Genomic DNA, 19,637 nt, shown 5'->3' with positions numbered 1-19,637 from the left:
TGCTATCTACTGCCCACCACCACTAGTATTTCCACAGACACTCACAAACATCCAAGCTCATGGCAGAATTTGAACCCACAGCCTTTTGGCTCCAGAGCAGATACGCTAACCACTCGGCCAACCAGGCTGACATATTACTCAGATTTTGCACCTATTCAATTTTTAAAATTAAAAAAAAAAAAACATAAAAGAGCATCAGTTCTTTTATGTTGCTTTTTTTGCAATAATCTGGGATGCATAAAGAGGAGATGTGTTGGGTTGTTTTAAATTATGGTTGATGCAACTAAAGTTATGAAGCCAGTATATTCATGTCTCTGAATTATGTGTATGTTATTTTGACTAGTTTGCTGGTTTTGCAGGATGAAAAACCGAAATTTTCAATGAGGAAAATCCTTGCCACCTCTGTATGAGACAAACTAACCCACTTTCAGTTTATCATGGGATTGATTTGTGTTAAAATAGAGGTGAGTTTATAGTAATAAAAAGAGGACAAAATATGAATGAAATGATGGTGCTGCCTCATGTTGGAGATCTAATGGAGTATTGACAGCACTAGGAAAGGATTAAAAACTAATTTTAGTGTTTCAGATATTTCATTTCAGTTACTGAGACATCTTCACTTGTGGCACACACACGCACACACACACACACACACACACACACACACACACACACACACACACACACAAAGGCAACACAATACTTAATGAAACACATGCAAATCTAAAGTCCTATCTAGGTGGTGCACCCTCTATGGCCGTTTGTAAGCAGCCTAGAATGCATGAAATCATGAGCATGGTCAATGTGGCCTTGGAGGCCATTGGACACAACTCACAGGATCTTCTGAAAGAAACCACCATGCTCAACCATAGTAAATTTAAAAAGGAAAGATTGTTTTTGGCATCTGCAGCAGCAGTCAGAAATCAACCTAACTTAAACAAATATGGATGCATAACACTTCCCAAAATTTGGGAAACAGTAATTGTCAGAGATACCAGTTTACATTCTAGGCTGGAGAGAAAGGTGGATACCAATAATACACTACTTTTCTATATGCTAAAAGAAAATAAATGGAATTAGTTCATAGCATTCATAGACTCAATCTGTCCAAATATTACTGGCATGAGTTAAAAAATCAAGAAGATGATTTTGTGATAACAGAAGTAGAAGGGAATAGCATACAGGGAGGCAAAACAGGATTAACTTGGGATTGTGTGGAATTACACCAAAGCTATGAGACTGGAATGTTATGTCTATTAAATGTGTGTATTCTCTGGCTTGTTTGCCTGCTTAATGGCATGAAAGACCCCAAGTTTCTGAGATCGAAACCATGCCATCTCTGTATGAGACCATTTAAAGGAGGTGGGAGGGGAGATGATAGAGGAAGAAAGAACAAAGGATGATGGAGTGTTATAATAGCATACAGGCTGTACCTCTCGGCATAGAGAACTAGGAGAGGATTTGTGCTTGAGAACTCCCATCCCATTCATGTGCTGTCTCCTATCCAGGAGGTTGACTACTATGATGTGACTCATGGTTAACTACGAGCATAACAACATGTGATGAGAACCCTATCTCTTCCACATATTGTCATAAGTATTCATAACTGTAAGTCCGTGTATGTTCACAGGACCGGTTAGCCTGTTCTGTAGTACAAAAAACCCTCTACTTCCATATGAAACCAGCTAACTCACCTATAGACTAAAGAGACCAAGGCTCTGGCCTGAGAACTAGTTAATAAATATTTGTTAGCTGCAATGGCAAATTGTATACCTTTTATTATTATTATCAATGTCATTATTAGACATCTCCAGGGAGTCCAAAGACTCATTAGGGAGGGTATCTGCTCTACAACTCTGTCCCGCCACTCAATCCATCAAGTGACCTGAACTACACCAACGCCATCTACCGCCAACCACTACCACTAGTATTTCCAAAGACAATCACAAACATACATGCCCATGGCGGGATTCGAACATGCAGCATTTTGGCTGGAGAGCGGATATGCTAATCACTTGGCCAGCCCGGCTCGTATACTGCATTTACCACATCTTTTATGCCTGATCTCTTTCTAATTTCCGTGTTTCTAACATGTTCCATTGTGCTGATGTTATAAATCCTATGTTCTATTGCACACTGAGTTATTCTGAGAGTCTCTTCTTCTTTTCTTGTCATGTTCCATGTTTCTGATCCATAAAGATTAGAGATTTGGGTTAAAATGGATAAATGTGGAAATCAAACTTGAATATATATATACATATATAGGGCAGGGATGGGAGAGGGAGAGAGAGAGAGAGAGAGAGAGATGGAGAACAACTGCATGAGAAATATAAGGATCAAGCCAGGAAAGTACTAGTATAGTAAGAAAAATCGGAATATAAGAGGAGACTAGCAATACAGTCAATGGAAAATTCGAAGGAGTTATTTTCATTTTGTGGCTATTAGGGGAGAAATAATTGCAGACAATGACTTGCTAGATAGATGAAGAATGTAGCTGGATGATCACTTTTATTAGGATAAGTCATCCATCTTGGTAAAGCAGGTTTTATTACTAGATGGATAGTGGCACTCGAATGATTAGTATCCTGACCATGGGAAACTGATTTTTTGGCACTTCCAGTGTAGCTGGAAAAAGATGGTACAAGTCTAATTTGATTGCAAAAAGAATTGCATTTGATTTAACTCTTATTATGATTAGAGGAATGTTCATGTTTTCTTTTTCCTTCTTCTTCAAACTGAAGGTTAGTTAGCCACTCACATATGAAGATAAAGGGTTTCCTACCCTCAAAATAGACAAACTTACTGTGTAGGTTTGTCTATTGTTTGAACAATACAGGTGCCTTGTAATTATAATTACAAGGCACCTCCATGGAGTCTCAGGAATTGTCTTGAACTGCTGTACATTTACACACTACATTACTACCATCTACTACAATACACAGTATGTATCATACTGTGTACTGTAGTAGATGGTAGTAGTGTAGTGTGTAAATGTACAGCAATTCTTCAAGACGATTTTTTAATAATAATTACATATACGAGGGGTACTTAAAAGTAACCAGAATTTTTTTTTTTTTTCCGAAAAAAATTATTCAAGTTTATAATACCATATTCTAGTCTTCTTCAAAGTACTCTCCATGTGAGTCAATGCATTTGTCCCAATGTTTTTTCCACTGCTGGAAACAGTTCTGGAACTGTTCAACTGGAATAGTGTTTATCAATCGCTGCCTTTTTATAGTTTTCTTTATCCATGGGAGAGCCTGTGTAGCTCAGTGGACGTGGCGTTTGCCAACCACGGTGTTTGGCCGCACGAAGGAAGACTTGGTTTCGAGTCTAGTCGGCGACTAGAGGAAATTTTTCTAAGCCTTTTTTCGACCGGTTCCTGAGTTAGTCGATCTCTGGCACGGGCAAGCAGGTTTTTCCTCCCGGAAACTCGGGTTTTTCGTCCTGTAAACTCAAGAAAATCGACCGTAGAACCCACATTATTTCAGACATTAAATATATTGTGTTAGGGACCACGAGATGGCGGCACATTTGAGCCGTCTCTCTTCACCGAGTACCGCTTAATTAGTGATAGCCTTGGGCCATCTATCTCTGATTGGTACCAGTGGAGATTGAACTGCCCACTCAGTCTCCAAAAGGCTAAATGGCCTCGCCTACTCCCCGTATACGGGAATAAAAAGGCGTTAGCTGATTTTTTATTTTTATTTTTTTTTTTTTATCCATGGGAATAAAAAACAAGTTACATGGAGAGAGACTGGGCAAGTAGGGAAGGTGGGGAACAACCACCATGTTGTTTTCCATCAAGAACTGTTGGACAGACAATGGATCATAACCGTAGCACCAAGAGTCATCCCAGGTCACAACTTTTGAAAGAAAGTTCTGTTCGTTAAGAACTTGCACCCTCAAATTGCAGCAAACTTCTTTTCTTTTTTTAAAATCCTCTGTGAGCAAACGAGGCACAAATTATTGGACACATATTTCATTTGCAAATCTTCTGTTAAATTTGCTGGCACGAGCTCCATGACAAATTCGCCTCTTCAGAAACTTGCCCAACTGTCTTTCGACAATCTTCGTTGATTGCTTGGCAAACCTTTTCGATGTTTTCATAATTTCTGCTTGTCGAAGGTCGGTCAGCTTTTGGTTGGTATTCAACTGACATGTTCCCATTTGTGAAATGGGAAAACCACTTCTAGACCTGCATCTTACCTAAAGCATCATCCTTAAAGGCTTGTCAAAGCATAACAATAGCTTCAGATGCACTTTTTACCCAAAAGAAAACAAAATTTTACTTGCACTCTCTGTTCCTTGTGGTCAGCAAGCGCAAAATCACCAAACTTGTTTGTAAGTGCTAACAAAAAAAAAAGCAGACAGAACAATGAACCAGTTCACAAAGGATGACACCATTGCCAGACTGGGGTGGAAAATGGCACAAATGTCATGCCTAGTGTGTTGCCAAGTTCAGATTCTAGTTATTTTGGGGTATCCCCTTGTATATGAAATAGCTCATTATAAATTTTATTAACAATATTTAATAGTAACTGAATGGTGTTTCCTAGTATAAAAATCCTCTAGCATGTAAATGCTTTCAAAGGGTTCCTCTGTGGGAAAAGGTTAGGAAAACCAGTGTACTTTAAGCAGTGGAAAGAGGGCAAAGATAAGTGCCACTGCATTTGATTGGAGGTGAATCAAATTATTCACTAGCTTTTACTTCTTCTGTAGTAATGATTTCAAAGAAATTAGTATGAATTAGTATATAACACAGAATTAAGTAAGTGAGGATAATATTATAATACTGATGATCAACATGGATTTGTTAAGGAACACAGTTTTCAGTAATCTGGTTGCCACATGAGAAGATATTTAAAATTTATTGGGTTGGCAAATAAGTTCGTTCGGTTTTTCAGAGTGGAATGAAACATATTTTATTTAATATATATAATACACACTAGTCAGTTATGTATTGACCCTCTTTATGACCTCTTGCCATCTGTCCACCAACTTCATTATGCTGCATTCATAAAACTCCTGAGGTTTACTGGTGAAAAACTGATCGAGGTATCTTTTGAGAGCCTCCTCATTAGCGAAGGTTTTCCCATTCAGAGAATTCGATCGGAATAAGTGGTAATCAAAAGGTGCCAGGTCTGGTGAATATGGAGGATGCGGCAAAACATCCCAGCCAAGACATAACAATTTACTCCAGGTTGTTAACAATGTGTGGGGTCTGGCGTTGTCGTGGTGAAAGACAACTCCTTTCCGATTTGCCAATTCAGGGCATTTTGTGCTAATTGCATGGGCCAGTCGTGTTAACTGTGAGCAATAGATAGTTGAATTAATCGTTCTGCCTGATGGTAACACCTCATAGTGGACAACACCTTTATAATCCCACCACACAGAGAACATGATCTTCTTTGGGTGCAATTCCACTTTCGAGGTTGTTTGCAGTGGTTCACTCATGTGCCCCCCATGATCTTTTACGTACCGCTTATTGTACACCAGCACTTCCCAAACTGGGGGCCGTAGGTTTTGTTGAGGGGTGGGGGGGGGCATGAAATAATGAAAACAAATTTAAAATGTTTTAAGACTAAGTAGATTTTTTTTATTTTAAAAGAAACGTATTTAACTTTTATTATTTATTATTTCTTTTTTTTATATTTTAATGGAAAAATTCACACATTGGTGTTGGTTCACAAACTTTTCTTCCTGCGTATTTCAGCACTTAATGAATATTAGTAAATATTGCTTATTCATGTTTCATTTCAAAGCAGTGGTTAATTGTATTTACTTCGAATGTTCTTCAGGGAAGCTCCAAATCTTCCTGTCCCTTTCATCACGCATTCGTAATCAGGGACTGCTGATATTGACTTTATATACATATCAAAACTCGTTTTATATTATCACTGTCATCCGAGCTAGTTTTCTGTTACCAATAAAAGTTTCACATATACTTCACACATGAAAAAAAGCTTAAACAAGTTCATGTAAGGAGATAGTAACTCGCTTGCAGTGGTAAACAACACGCCCTTCCTAACAGCCACTATACTGCATAGGCAATAAAAACAAGTACTTTTATGTCAGTGAATAAGGTATGAGGAGTCTGTGTAATATATTTCTCAACAAATAGTGCAATTAGAGACAACTAGGATAAAAACACACTAATTAATGAATCACATGTCCCCTCATACAGAAACCATGCTGTATAGACTGAAACAAAACCATATGTTGTAAGGGCAAACACAGTATCTAACTAAAAACTATTGTTATTCATTAGATGTGTGTGAGTTCGATTTCCCAAGGCAGCAATAAAATTCAATGGAACGTGTTAAAATTCATAAAAGTGTTAAAACTAAGTAATATATATATATATATATAATGAATGTTATGGCAGTTTCACATATGGAATTCAGTTGAAGAGAATTAGCATTTCAACTCAATTCTCAGCTATGCTTTTATCTTTCAGTTATAACTGGTAATTAATTTACGGAATTCACAACGCATATGAAGTATATTAATTAAAGACACTTTAATGAATCACTTCTATATTTCGGCAACGTCACATTGCCATCTTCGGGAACATAAAGATATGGTATGTGCACTAAGGAACTAACAAAGCAAATGAGGAAGAAAGTAATAAACTAATTCTGTTCCTAGAGGGGACAGCCATGGGTTCACCACTTTCCCCACCCTTGGCCAATTTCTTTATGGAGACATTTGAAGAGAAAGCCTTAAACTCCGCCCCACAAAAACCCACTATTTGGCTTCGTTATGTGGATGATGTGTTTGCTATTTGGCCACATGGCTCAGACACACTCCACTCCTTCCTAACACACTTAAACAACCAACATCCCAGAATCCAGTTCACCTTAGAAAAAGAGGAAAACAACACCCTCCCCTTCCTAGACACTTCAATCACCCGCCAGCTTGATGGATCTTTGGTTTTCTCTGTTTACAGAAAACCCACCCACACTGGCAGATACATTCACCAGCAATCCCCCCCCCCCTCACAACAATATGGGGTGATAAAAACACTATATAACAGGGCAAAATTAATCTGCTCAGATGACAAGGCCCTGACTATTGAACTAAACCACATCCTCAACACTTTCTTAGCCAATGGCTATAACCCCAAGAAAATCCAAAAAATACTAAAACCTATTAACCACAACCCCCCTCCCCCCCTCCACAATAAAGACTACACCAAGTCTATCACTATCCCCTACATCCAGGGCACCTCTGAAAAAATAACTAATATCCTCAAAAAATATGACCTTACTTCCTGTTACAGACCATATAAAAAGTTGGCATCCCTTATCCGCTCTACCAAAGACCAACCACTTCCCCTAGACCTACCTGGTGTATACCAGGTCCCTTGCAGCTGCAAATTGTCCTACTTTGGCCAAACAGGCAGAACAACAAATATCAGGATTTCAGAACACCAAGACTACATCCGATTTCACCAGTACAGCCGCTCTGGGTTGGCAGACCATGCCTTAGATACCCACCATAAAATTCGTTGGAAGAAAACAAAAATAATCCATCGCAGCAAGTTTAAATACGAAAGATTGTTCAAAGAATCTTCAGCAGCTCTAAAAAACGTTCCTAACCTCAACAAATTTGGGTGCATGAAACTGCCCCAAATTTGGGAGACTTTCATTATGAGAACTTCAGCCCAACGGCCAAGACTACCAAATTAGCCCGCAAGAGGGCAATGTGACGTTGCCGAAATATAGAAGTGATTCATTAAAGTATCTTTAATTAATATACTTCATATGCGTTGTGAATTCCGTAAATTAATTACCAGTTATGTCTAACCAACGTATAAGTCTTACTACTAGTATCTTTCAGTTGTGCGATCTTTTGTTAATACCGCACCAATCATATGCATGCACGTTTTATTAACCTGCCTTTGCTGCCTGTTTCGCGTTAGGCTTAATTACCGTAAACGGAGAAAAGTCACAAAAGAGAAAAAGTTCCTGGTCCAGGGATTCCCTTATTCAGGTAATATTCACTAATTTCATGTTATCAAGTCTGTGGTGTGCCAGTATCGGTAAGTGGTGATATTATTTGATCTATTCTACGTTAAAAAATTTAACCCTGAGCTAGATAAGTGGCTGATAAAAAATTTTAAAAAAATCCCGCAAACAATCAGAAGAAGCAGAAACAGACTCAAAAAAAAGAACAGTATTTCATATTTTACCAGAACAGCCCACATCGTCTTCAGAACCAAACGGTAAGAGGCAAAAAATGTAATATATGCATTTGATTTTTGCAATATTCACTGTGTGTTTTATATTGAATATAAATACAATAAATATTATAATAATCTCTCTCTCTATTATGATTTTTTTAGAGGGGTGGGGGGCGTGAAATATTTTAATTTTTGCAAAGGGAGCCCTGATATCGAGAAGTTTGGGGAGCACTGTTGTACACGACCCATTTTTCATCTCCAGTAATCATCCGCTTCAAAAATGGGTCATTTTCTTGGCAACATCACAGCAAATCACAGATAGATATGAGAGCAGTCATATTGGCCTCAGTCAATTCATGTAGCACCCAAACATTGAGTTTTGAAACATATCCCAGCTTGTGCAAATGGTTTTCGATGCTTGTATGGGATATAGTCAGCACTGCAGCAATCTCCCGCACTGTTTGTGACAGATTTTTGTCGATGATAGACTTCACAACACTCGAATCAACCTCAGTCAGGCAACCGGCGCGAAGCGCATCACTGACGTTGAAATCTCCAGAACGGAATTTGGCAAACCACTTTTGGCATATGTGTTCTGTTAAGGCAACATTTCCATATACGCTGCATATTTTTTTATGGGCATCTGCAGCTAGTTTGCCTTTTTCGAAATAAAAAAGCAAAATATGCCGGTAATGTACGTTATTTCCTTCCATTTCTAAAAATATGTTACACACACGCAACTGAAGTAGGCTGAACGAAAATTCACTGAAAGGCTATGTGAAATGTCACCTTTCAACTGCGCAATAGCGCTGCGCAGTAGTGCAACAATAGTGACAGGCGAAGTGGCATAAACTTGTACTAATGCATAAACCGAATGAACTTATTTGCCAACCCAATAGTTTGTTATCAGGCTAGCAGACTTGATTGGTAACTAGTTGGCTAATAGGTATTCCCCATACACACAAAGTTGTGTACGGAATTATGTTAGGTAAAGTTATTTTGGATTTATGGCTGAAGCAACTTAGGCTATAAGGTCTATCTGTTATGCCTGTTGATTGTGTGTGTTCGTTTGGATAGTTTGTCTGTTTTGTAGGATGAAACACCTGTGTTTCTGGGAGGAAAAAACCCTGCCATCACTATCCGAGCTGGCTAACTCATCTTCAGTTGAAAAGCCTCCAATAAAAATTCTTTGTATCCTAGACAGGATTTGAAACCTGGTCTTGCCAACTAAAGGGTATCATCAAAACTGACTGAGCTATAAAGGTTCTGCCTATGGAGCGTTACAAGTAGAGTTTCAAAACGCCCAAGTACTGGGTTCATTACAGTTTGATTTTTATGTCAATGATATTGCCCTAAGCAGCAAGGAATCTAGTGAAATTTCTGTCACTGGATGTTGCTTCCATCTTGCATCAGTAATGGAGATATTCGACTGTTTACATATGATATGAAGTTTATTAGTAATAGTGTGCTGATGACAGGTCTTCAGGATGGAATAACCTGGAAAGGTGGGTGATTTAATGGAGATATCAGTTTAATGTAGCTACACGTAAGGTTTGAGTTCTGGAATCCACAGATGGGAAGCTGCATACTTATTGGTAGAACTATGCTGCAGTAAGCAGAGGAGGCAAGATATTGCAAAGATAGTGAAGACAACTAGAAGATTCCTGGAATACTGAGATAGCCACTGGTGATTGTTCCATTGCATAATAATCTAATTAGGTCAATAGGATTTGAATGGGATGAAGAAACTTTAGGGAAGATACAAAGGAAGGTAACAAAAATATCAGGACTATAAAACACTAAACCTGAGGATGGACTGAGGCCATGTAATTTTCAGAGTTTCCAGTTTATTTAAGAGTCACTGAATTTTACATATTTATTTAAGAGTCACCATGTAAGCCTAAAAGAAAGGAAAGTAATCAGCCTTTTTATTCTCACTCATGTGTACTCAGTTCAAAATATATATTCATTGGAAAAGACCAAAGTAAAAATATATAAATCTGTAGGATATCTGCATTATTTTTTTTTTTTAATTTTAGCAAAAACCATTTTACTGATTAAATAAATAAATAAAAAGGAAAGTAACTTTTAGTTTTATCATATATATAAACATTTCTTAAATGCATTATTAATCAGAAATTTCTTTACTAATGTTACATATAACAGAAATCTTTATATAGTTATGGATCGTGGCAAACTATTTGATTAGGATATTTATTTGTAAAAAGGACTCATCCTGAATTTAGTTTATTTCCTAACATAACTATGAGAAGAGAAAATACTGAATTTTCCAATGACGTTTTCAAGTCATTAAAGAACTGTAGTCTTGTTTACAATTGACTTTTGTGTCACCACAAAATTCACTTGTAAACATGTTACTTGATGTACCAGGTAGCAGTGTACTTGTGCAAAGTTTGTACTCTCAAAGAAGTTGAATTAGTGAGAGAAAATACAGAACAGCTGCTATGTCGATTAGAACAGAGATGACATTCTAAAAAGTTGGATGTTCAGGGAAGAAACAGAGTTTAAAAGAATTCTTAAGCCAAAAAGGTGGAAAAGAATGTTATATGGAAAACAAACAGTTATCCCAAAATTAGATGAATTTTTTTAAAATGAAGCTGAGTTGTGGCATAGATAAATGTGATACATAGTTTCTCCCAAAGCAACAAACAGCTCCTTTCGATATATTATGCAGTAAATATATTCTAATTAAGCACTGTTAGCCTGAAAGAGATGAATTCTTTTTGTGTTCAAGAATAAGGAAGTTTCCACATGAGGGAACTTTAACATTATCACTGTATTTCAAGGAAATACAAAAGGAACTGATATTGTACAGATGATATGAAAAAAGAAATATGTTCTCTCTTAAGAAAAGTTGAGCACAAATTATTTTGTTTTAGAAGAAAAACAAGTACAGGTATCCCTCGTTATACGTGATCTCACTTTACGCGTTTTCGTTATAACGCAACTTTAAAAAGTTAATTTAAAAAATCACAACTGGTAGCAATTTCGCAGTCACCCTGTGCATCGTCACATGACTTTGTGCACGCACCACTTTGACAAGGTGGCATCGTGCTGCATGTCAGTCTCACAGAAGATGTAGAACTAATGAGCTCCATTGTTGGAGTCTTTGCAACACAAACATTATGGAAAAAAGAGGTAATTGATCGATCAAAATACTTCCAAGACTAAAAAACAGAGAAAAGCTATAACACTGGAGGAAAAATTAGAAGTTATAAAGAGGTATGAAAGTAATGAGCGCACAGTGACAAAGTCAGAGCTACAGGAATTTCAGAATCAACTTTAAGAACGATAAGAAATCAAGCAGACAAAATAAAAGAAACTTATAAAAGTGCGACGAGAATGTCAACAACTAAGATAACACAGATAAGGGTACCAATTATGGAGAAATTGGAAAGGATGTTGGCACAATGGATTGAACATGAAAATCAAATGTGCTGTTCCATTATCCACCTTGATTATCCAGGCTAAAGCAAAACGTTTGTTTGATGATTTGAATGCTATAGATCTTGATCCTAAAGCACAATCTTTAGGATCAGGATCAAAATTTCTTTTGCTCACAGGTGTAAAGTTTTCATTTTTGTATCCTGATGAAGAAACCCCTATCTTACATAAGCTAAATTCAACTCACTTTATGCGATTTTGTGTTACGCGATTATTTTATAGAACTAATTAATCATATAAAACGAGGGACATCTGTATAAACTAAGTAATTATATTTTAATTGAGAGCAAAAGAAACTGTACCTTATAAGTTTGAAGTGCGTGTGTATTCTCATCAAATCCTGTGATGTTGAAGAGAAGACAAGAAATTTTGTGTGATGTTTATGTCTAATGTTATGTCTATAAGCCCTTTTTTCTTTAGGAGATGAGATTTTATTTATAATCCAAAGTTGTATACAGTGCTTGCGAAACAAACATTTCATGCTTACTGTTGAAGCAGTACCATAAATTTACACTAGTATTAATTGTTTGTAAATAAAGATATCATTTTTGTAATTTCCTTGTTTCATCTCAATCTCTTAAGTTAACTTATTGTAATAATATCCTGGATCCGAGTCTGTGATGTTAACCACTCAGGCAGGTCAACTCTGGTATATAATGACATCCAGAGAGAGAGAGAGAGAGAGAAGACACACAGAAATCAATAATTTATCCAGTTATTATCCACAGGTAACACATCCATAGATGTGAAACCTAGATATCTATTTGCAAGATTAAAAGAATATGATTTCATGCTTTTGAAAGAAAAATTAGAAAAATTAGAAAAATATTTGGTCCCAGCGAATGATAATGGTCTCTGGATTGGTTGGTTTATACTTTATTTGGTACAAAAACTACAAAGGTCATACTGTACCATACTAAAGGGTATAACATTAGCATTTACAGAAAAATAGTTTCTCAAAGCAGTATCTCTAGGTAAACAGAACTGCTGCAGAGGGCACAGCAACACACAAGGTCAGAGGTTATTACAGTAGTGCAATATAAGTTAATACATAATATATGAAACACTAAGCCAACGAATGCAGTATCTACATATATATAAAATTATAATAGATGCCTTTATAGCAGTCCAAAAATAGGCAAAAACGAATTATTATGCAATATGCATGGATGAAAATTAAATTTAGCAATGCAGTAGAACACAGAATTTAGAATACATATAAACAGAATTTCTAGAAAGTACACAAATAGGTAAGATTTGTAGTCATGTAGTCCTACAGCACTACATGATTATTCAAAAAAAAAAAGTAGTAAATAAGATGCATACACAAAATGCATGTTAAGTGATGCAATATCTACATATAAACAAAATTACTGCAGAGGTTTCAGCAGTACATAAATAGATAATTATAGGTTAACATATGTATATATACAAAACAAGTCAAGGAAAGCAGTGTCTACATTTAGTAAGATTATAACAAACATTATTATACTAATAAAAGGAATTATTATACAGCATCCATGCATAAAATTTAAGTTTAGCATTATGGTATTTACATATTAACAAAATTACAGCAGGGTGGTACAAATATACAAAATCAAGGCCTATGGTAATACATAATTGGCCAGATTTAACCTAATGAATAATATGTATGTATAAAAGTTAAGTTAAGCAAAAAAGTATTTACATATAAACAAATTTATGGTCAAATGTGTTTGTACAAATTAATTCTTTCTAAAAAATTAAAAACATCATGCAATTTGCTTGAGTCTGCTAGCATTTCCCTGAGTGTGACCTATGCGGAGCCTACCGAGGACAACCTCCTCCCTTCTCTTTGTACGTTGACTAGAATGCCAATGTTTAATTTCAGGTTTAATGTTATATAATTTGTTTGTTGATGTTTCTTGCCATGTTAACTCCCACTGAGCAATTAGCTTTGATCTTATAAATTGTCTGTAGTCTGTATATGGAACTGTCAAATAGTATGTGGAGAAGGTATGGGCTGATTTAGCAGCTGCAGCCTCATTTCCTTTGATTCCGATGTGGCTGGGAATCCAGCAGAACTGAACATCGAAATTAAGGATTTTCATTTTGTGAAGCAGGTGTAGCACTTCATAAAGTACCGGATGAGGATTATACATAGGAGAAGAGACAGCCTATAAAGAGCTCAATAAGTCTGTATAAATTATACACTTTTGGTAGCAGTTTTCTTTTATATGCACAAGTGCAAGCTGAATGGCATGTAACTCTGCTGTATAATTACTGCAGTCAGGTGGGATCTGATTTGAGATAATAATGTCAGGAAACACAGCAGCACAGCCAACAGAGGTGTTAGTTCTTGAACCATCAGTATAGATGGGCAAGAAATCAGCATGTGTTGCTTTGTGTGCATTAAACAATTGCAGGTAGATGAATGATGGGGTATAAGATTTCTGTAGCTGACAAAGTGAGAGGTTGCAGGATGGTGTGCAAACCTGCCATGAAGGAATGCTGTTATGTTTAGTGTAGCTAATGTTGTCAACATTTATACTAACAGCTTGCATAGTTTCTTTAATATGCATACCAAAAGGATGTATAGCAGTTTGATGTGTGTGATATTGAGCTTCCCAATGCAGAGAGAAGATACTATTCCATGTAGGGTGATCTGGGAGAGATTTTATTTTTAGGGCGCAATTAAGAGACAACTGTTTTCATCGAAGTGATACAGCCGGTTCATTTGCTTCTACATAGAGGCTTAGAGTGGGTGAGGTGCGAAAGGCACCAGTATTTATCCGTATACCCTGATTATGGATGGAATCCAACCATCGTAGGTTACTCTGTCTTGCCAAACCATAAACTTGCTTTGAAAACTGGACCCATAATCCAGCTTTGAACGTATAAGTGTACAATAAAGATGGAGCAATGAAGCTTGATCAGCACCTCACTCAGTAGAGGATAGAGAGCGAAGGAGGTTCAAAGTTCTTTTGCACTTTTCTCTTAGTTTGACGAATGTGTGCTAGAAATGTGAGTTTTCTGTCAAAAATGAGTCCCAAGAACTTGGTTTCTGCAGTTACTGGAATAACAGTATGTCCCATTCTTAGTTCAGGATCTGGGTGATGAGTGCGTTTTCGACAGAAGTGTACACAGATACTTTTTTCTGTTGAAAACCTAAATCCATTATTAAGAGCCCACAGAGAGACATGATCAATTGCTTGCTGAAGTTGTCTTTCAATTACCCTCATGTTACATGAGTGACAGTAAATTGTGAAGTCATCAACATATAGAGCATTGTCTACAGTGGGAGGAAGCTGTTCAATGATCGAGTTGATTTTAATAGCAAAAAAGGGTTACACTTAAGACAGAGCCTTGGGGAACACCTTGTTCTTGAAGATATGGTTGAGATAGCATACTTCCCACTCTGACTTGGAAAGTTCGCTTGGACAAAGTTTTTAATAAATATAGGGAGGTGTCCTTTGAGACCTAGGTTATAGAGGTCTTTTAATATGCCATATCTCCAGGTTGTGTCATAAGCTTTTTCCATGTCAAAAGAAAACTGAGACAAGATGTTCTCACTTCAGAAATGCATCTCTTATACATGTTTCTAACCGAACTAAATGGTCTAAAGTTGATCAATGTCTTCGGAAACCACATTGTGTATTGGAAAGAAGACTGTTGCTTTCTAAGTACCAGAGAAGTCTGGCATTAACCATTTTCTCTAGTATCTTACAAAGACAGCTGGTCAGAGCAATGGGTCGATAATTATTTGCTTGTGTTGGATCTTTTCCTGGTTTTGGGATAGCAATACAATTGACTTATGCCAAGAATTTGGAAACTCTTCCTCTGCAAGTATTCTATTGTATAATAAGAGAAGAAGATTCATAAAAGATGATGGTAGATATTTTATCATTTCATAATGGATGTCATCAGGTCCTACTGCACTAGGGAGAGATTGTAGTAGAGCTCTTTTTTTAGTTCCTCCTTGACAAATGGCTGAAGAATGTTGGTAGAAAAATTAAGCCTTTGTTTCTCTTGCTGCTCTTTCAGCATTAAAAATTCTGGAGAATATGAAGCTGTTGCTGAGATTTTAGCAAAAGTTTCTCCTAAAGTATCTGGCTTTGGGATCAGCAAGAACACTTCCATTATAGTCTAGGGTGGACAAACAATGTGTACTATATCTGCCTTTCATTTTCCACATTTTATCCCATATAATTTTTGGACTGATCATTTGATTAGTTGATGTAGTAAATTGGATCCATGATTGTTTTTGACTCTGACGTCTTACAAAACGTGCTCTGGCTCGCGCATGCTTGAAAGTTATTAAATTTGATGTGGTGGGGTATCTACGAAATATGCTCCATGCATCTTTTTTGGCTGCCTGACATTCTGGGTTCCACCAAGGTTTTGGATAGACTGGAAATCGAGATGATGTTTTTGGGATGGAGGTTGTTGCTGCCTGGACAATGCATTCTGTTATATATTTTACAGCTTCATTGATAGGTGTTTGACTGATGGCATCAGCATTAAATTTTGCAAGATGAGAGAAAGTGTTCCAGTCAGCCTGGTTCATTTTCCATATAGGTATCCGTGTGGGTGAACATGGTTCCTGTGAAGACATTGTACAAAGAACAGGAAAGTGATCACTTCCATATATGTTCTCTTCAACGTCCCACATGAGCAGTGGAAGAATGGAAGGGGGAGGGTTAGATACAACCATGTGTTATATCAAGTTTATAATGAACCCACAATATCTAGTACAATCAAATTCAAAAAGTTGTAGTAGGCAGAACATGTTTTTCATATGGAAAAAGATAGTATTCTTAAGAAGACAATAAAAAATAAAATTCTTGGTAAAAGACAAAAAAGGAAAATAAAATGGACAGACACCATTAATCAAGACCGCAAGATTATATTACAACGTCCAAACTGGAAGTCAAGTTTAGACAGACAGGGTTAGAGGCAACAAATCCAAGGATTGATTTGGGCTATAGAGCCATAACAAGAAGATTTATAAGTATTAGTTCCAAGCCTCAATGGAGTCTAACACTTATTGCAGGAGGTCAAACACTCACAGACCACAATAATTATAACTTGCCTTGAACACAATGGAGCACTTACCAGCCATTCTGACAATGAATTACACTCATTCACTATCTGTCAAGCAAAAAAATCTCCTTTTCACTTCTTTATTCACCTCCAAACGTGAGATGTGAATAAAGTGTAGACAACTCTTTCGTGTGTAGACAACTAATTAGATAAAGAAACAAATAGAATTTTTTAATGTGTTATTTGAAGAAATTAAGGTCATAGGCCTTGTGGAAAATGGTGTGGAAAGTCTTAAGTCTGTTCAAAAGACATAATATCAAAGTGGATGTGTAGTTGGCTTGTGAAGTTTGCAGCTGAACTGTGCATGAATGTTGACCAGCAATTGCCAGTGTTTTTACATGTTCTGAGGAAAATTGAAGGAATGGTGGTGGTGGTTAGCCTGTTGGAGCATTGACCATGAAAATACCTATAAAAATAGAGAATGAACAGACATAATATAGAATGAATCAAAATGATGTGACCAATTAGAAACTTTTGATATTTAAAAAGCATCAAGCACAAAAATATTAAACTTACAGTATGCAGATCAAAGTTTTTTTGTTTTTTTTTACTATGCTTATGCAACTTCAATGTGGGCATTATAGGAACTGCACACACACACATTAAAATGATACTGCATTTCCTCCAAACAGATAATATTTGGCACTCAATTATTGCAATAGCCCTGCATGTGCAATTCTTTAGGTCATGTTTCATGGCAATAGCAGAACATATACAGTGTCCTTACAAAACCCCAGAGGGGAAAAGCCACAGGGAGTTATGGCAGGCTGCTAGTCCCATTTGTCCACATTCCAAGAAACTGCATATTCCTAAGGGATGTAATAATATGATCAAGGAGCTGTTACAGTCAGTAGCATAGCCAGGTTACTATGAATTGGCAGATTCTTAACAACATGCTTTTTTTATTTTTATTTTTTTTTTCAGTGTTAGAATTTCGATATCTGTTAAAATACCCAGTTACTGATATTCTTCATAACTGCTCTCGATGCCATAGTGTTCCTATGCTTCTGGTTGCAGTACACATGTCCAGTTAATGTTTTTTTAAGATAAGGGAATGGACCATAGACACTGTCAGAGCACAACAAAACACAAATCTTTGAATATTCAAAAAAAGATGCGTTGATTTTCAGAATCCTCCTATAGATGTTGTGTTACATTGTGTATGTTAACTTTTTCTGACATATTCAATAATGTGGCTTCATCACTGAAACACATTACTGATAGGAATGTTGCATCTTCCTGATGGGGACCATCATGTCCATGCAAAGCATGTTGTGGACCAATGAATCATTTAGCAAAATAGCCAAGTAAGTGTAAACAGTAAAGTCAGAGTGAAGGGCATCTTTGCAAAATTTACTACGAAGTTTTCTGTAGTATTTTCCTCACAGCTACACAGTTTTCTATAGTATAGCACATTCTCTTCACAGCTACACTATTGTGTTGACTTTCAAGAACTACCTTCATTCTGAAGAAAGAAACTTCAAGCCGTGCATCAGACTTTAGACCTATTACCATCTCCCCTGTGATACACAGACTCTATCATAAAATCTTAGTTAAACGACTTCAGCAACATATATACAGCATGATTATAGACAGAGTTTTTGTCCCTTCAGATGGCTGTGCCGAGAATATATATCTTCTTTTTTCTTTTCTTCTCTCTGATTCCTGATGCCACCTTAAGCCTCCATATATGGCATCGCTGGACCTCCAAAAGGCCTTTGATAGCATTGGCCTTCCTGCTCTCCTTCAAGCGCTGTCTATTGCTGGATGTCCAGAACCCTTTCTTTCCTATGTTATGGAGCTATACTTGGGTAGCTACATCACTATCACTACAGGATCCTATGCAACTTCTATTCAAACAGTGTGGGGTGTTCGCCAGAGTGATCCTTTATCTCACCTTTTCTTTAACTGCGTCACAGATGAGTTAATTCGGTCCCCTCCTAGCCGTATAGGCTACTCTCTAGGCGCTTCTTCCTTTAATGCTATAGCCTTTGCGGATGATCTTATTCTCGTAGCTTCTACTGTGGTAGGATTGCAGGAACTCCTTGACCGGGCAGTTGACTTTTTCTCTATTCGAGGCCTTTCTATTAATGTAGAGAAGTCCTGCTCTTTAGTTCTTGTCCCCTCTGGTCGTGACAAGAAGTTTAAGGTCGAGACTATAGAGTTTTCCATGCACGGTAGGCCGTTGCATGCTTTGACCATCCTGGAAGAGTGAAGATACCTCGGTATCATGTTCACCATAAAGGGAAGGTCTTTTGTCCCTTCTATCCTAGAAGCTGGGATCGCTTCTTTCAGGAAAGCTCCTCTCAAGCCCCAGCAAAGACTGTTTCTCCTTTCCCACTATCTCCTATCTTGCTTTTACCACAAGTTGGTTCTTGGTAGGACACATATCTCGGTACTGTCCTGAATGGACAGGGCTATCTGTTCAGCCATGAGATCATGGCTCTGACTGCTGCCTGACACCCCCCCCTACTGCATATTTCCATACGAGGGTAAAGGACAGTGGGCTCGGGGATCCATAACTTAGACGGCTGATCCCATGCCTACGGCTGTCCAGAATCACGAAGTTAGAACTATCTTCTTCCCCTATCTGCAGAGAGGCTTTCTAAGCCCATTAATACAAAAACTTTAGGCGGGCTAAAGGCTGGTCCCATTATCAAGATACCAGTCGGTACAGTATGTTGTGGAAGCAACACTGAGCTATATGAGAGAATGTCTCATTCTCTCATATAGCTCAGTGTTGCTTCCACACCCATGGGGTCTGCATGCAAAGACATGATGGCGTGGTCTCCATTCTGAACAACAGCTTTAAGAACAAAGGTTGGGAGACCACGGTGGAACCACATTATAGGACCTCCGTCGATTTGCGTAAACCAGACTTAGTGATTAAAAGAGATGGTGA

The 19,637-nt window shown here is 37.3% G+C and overlaps 1 protein-coding gene across 4 annotated transcripts in view; it reads right to left on the bottom strand.

The window, feature by feature from the left end:
• Nucleotides 1–19,637, bottom strand: part of gig (TSC complex subunit tuberin) — a 943,661-nt gene that overhangs the window by 340,907 nt on the left and 583,117 nt on the right. The gene's annotated exons all lie outside the window — the stretch shown is intronic.

This window comes from Typopeltis vanoorti, chromosome 3 (genome assembly GCF_054136105.1).
Source record: "Typopeltis vanoorti isolate ZY-2024b chromosome 3, IOZ_Tvanoo_1.0, whole genome shotgun sequence".
NCBI lineage: Eukaryota > Metazoa > Arthropoda > Arachnida > Uropygi > Thelyphonidae > Typopeltis > Typopeltis vanoorti.
Note: the sequence above shows the minus strand (reverse complement) of the source record. Positions and strands in the feature narration are given on the sequence as shown.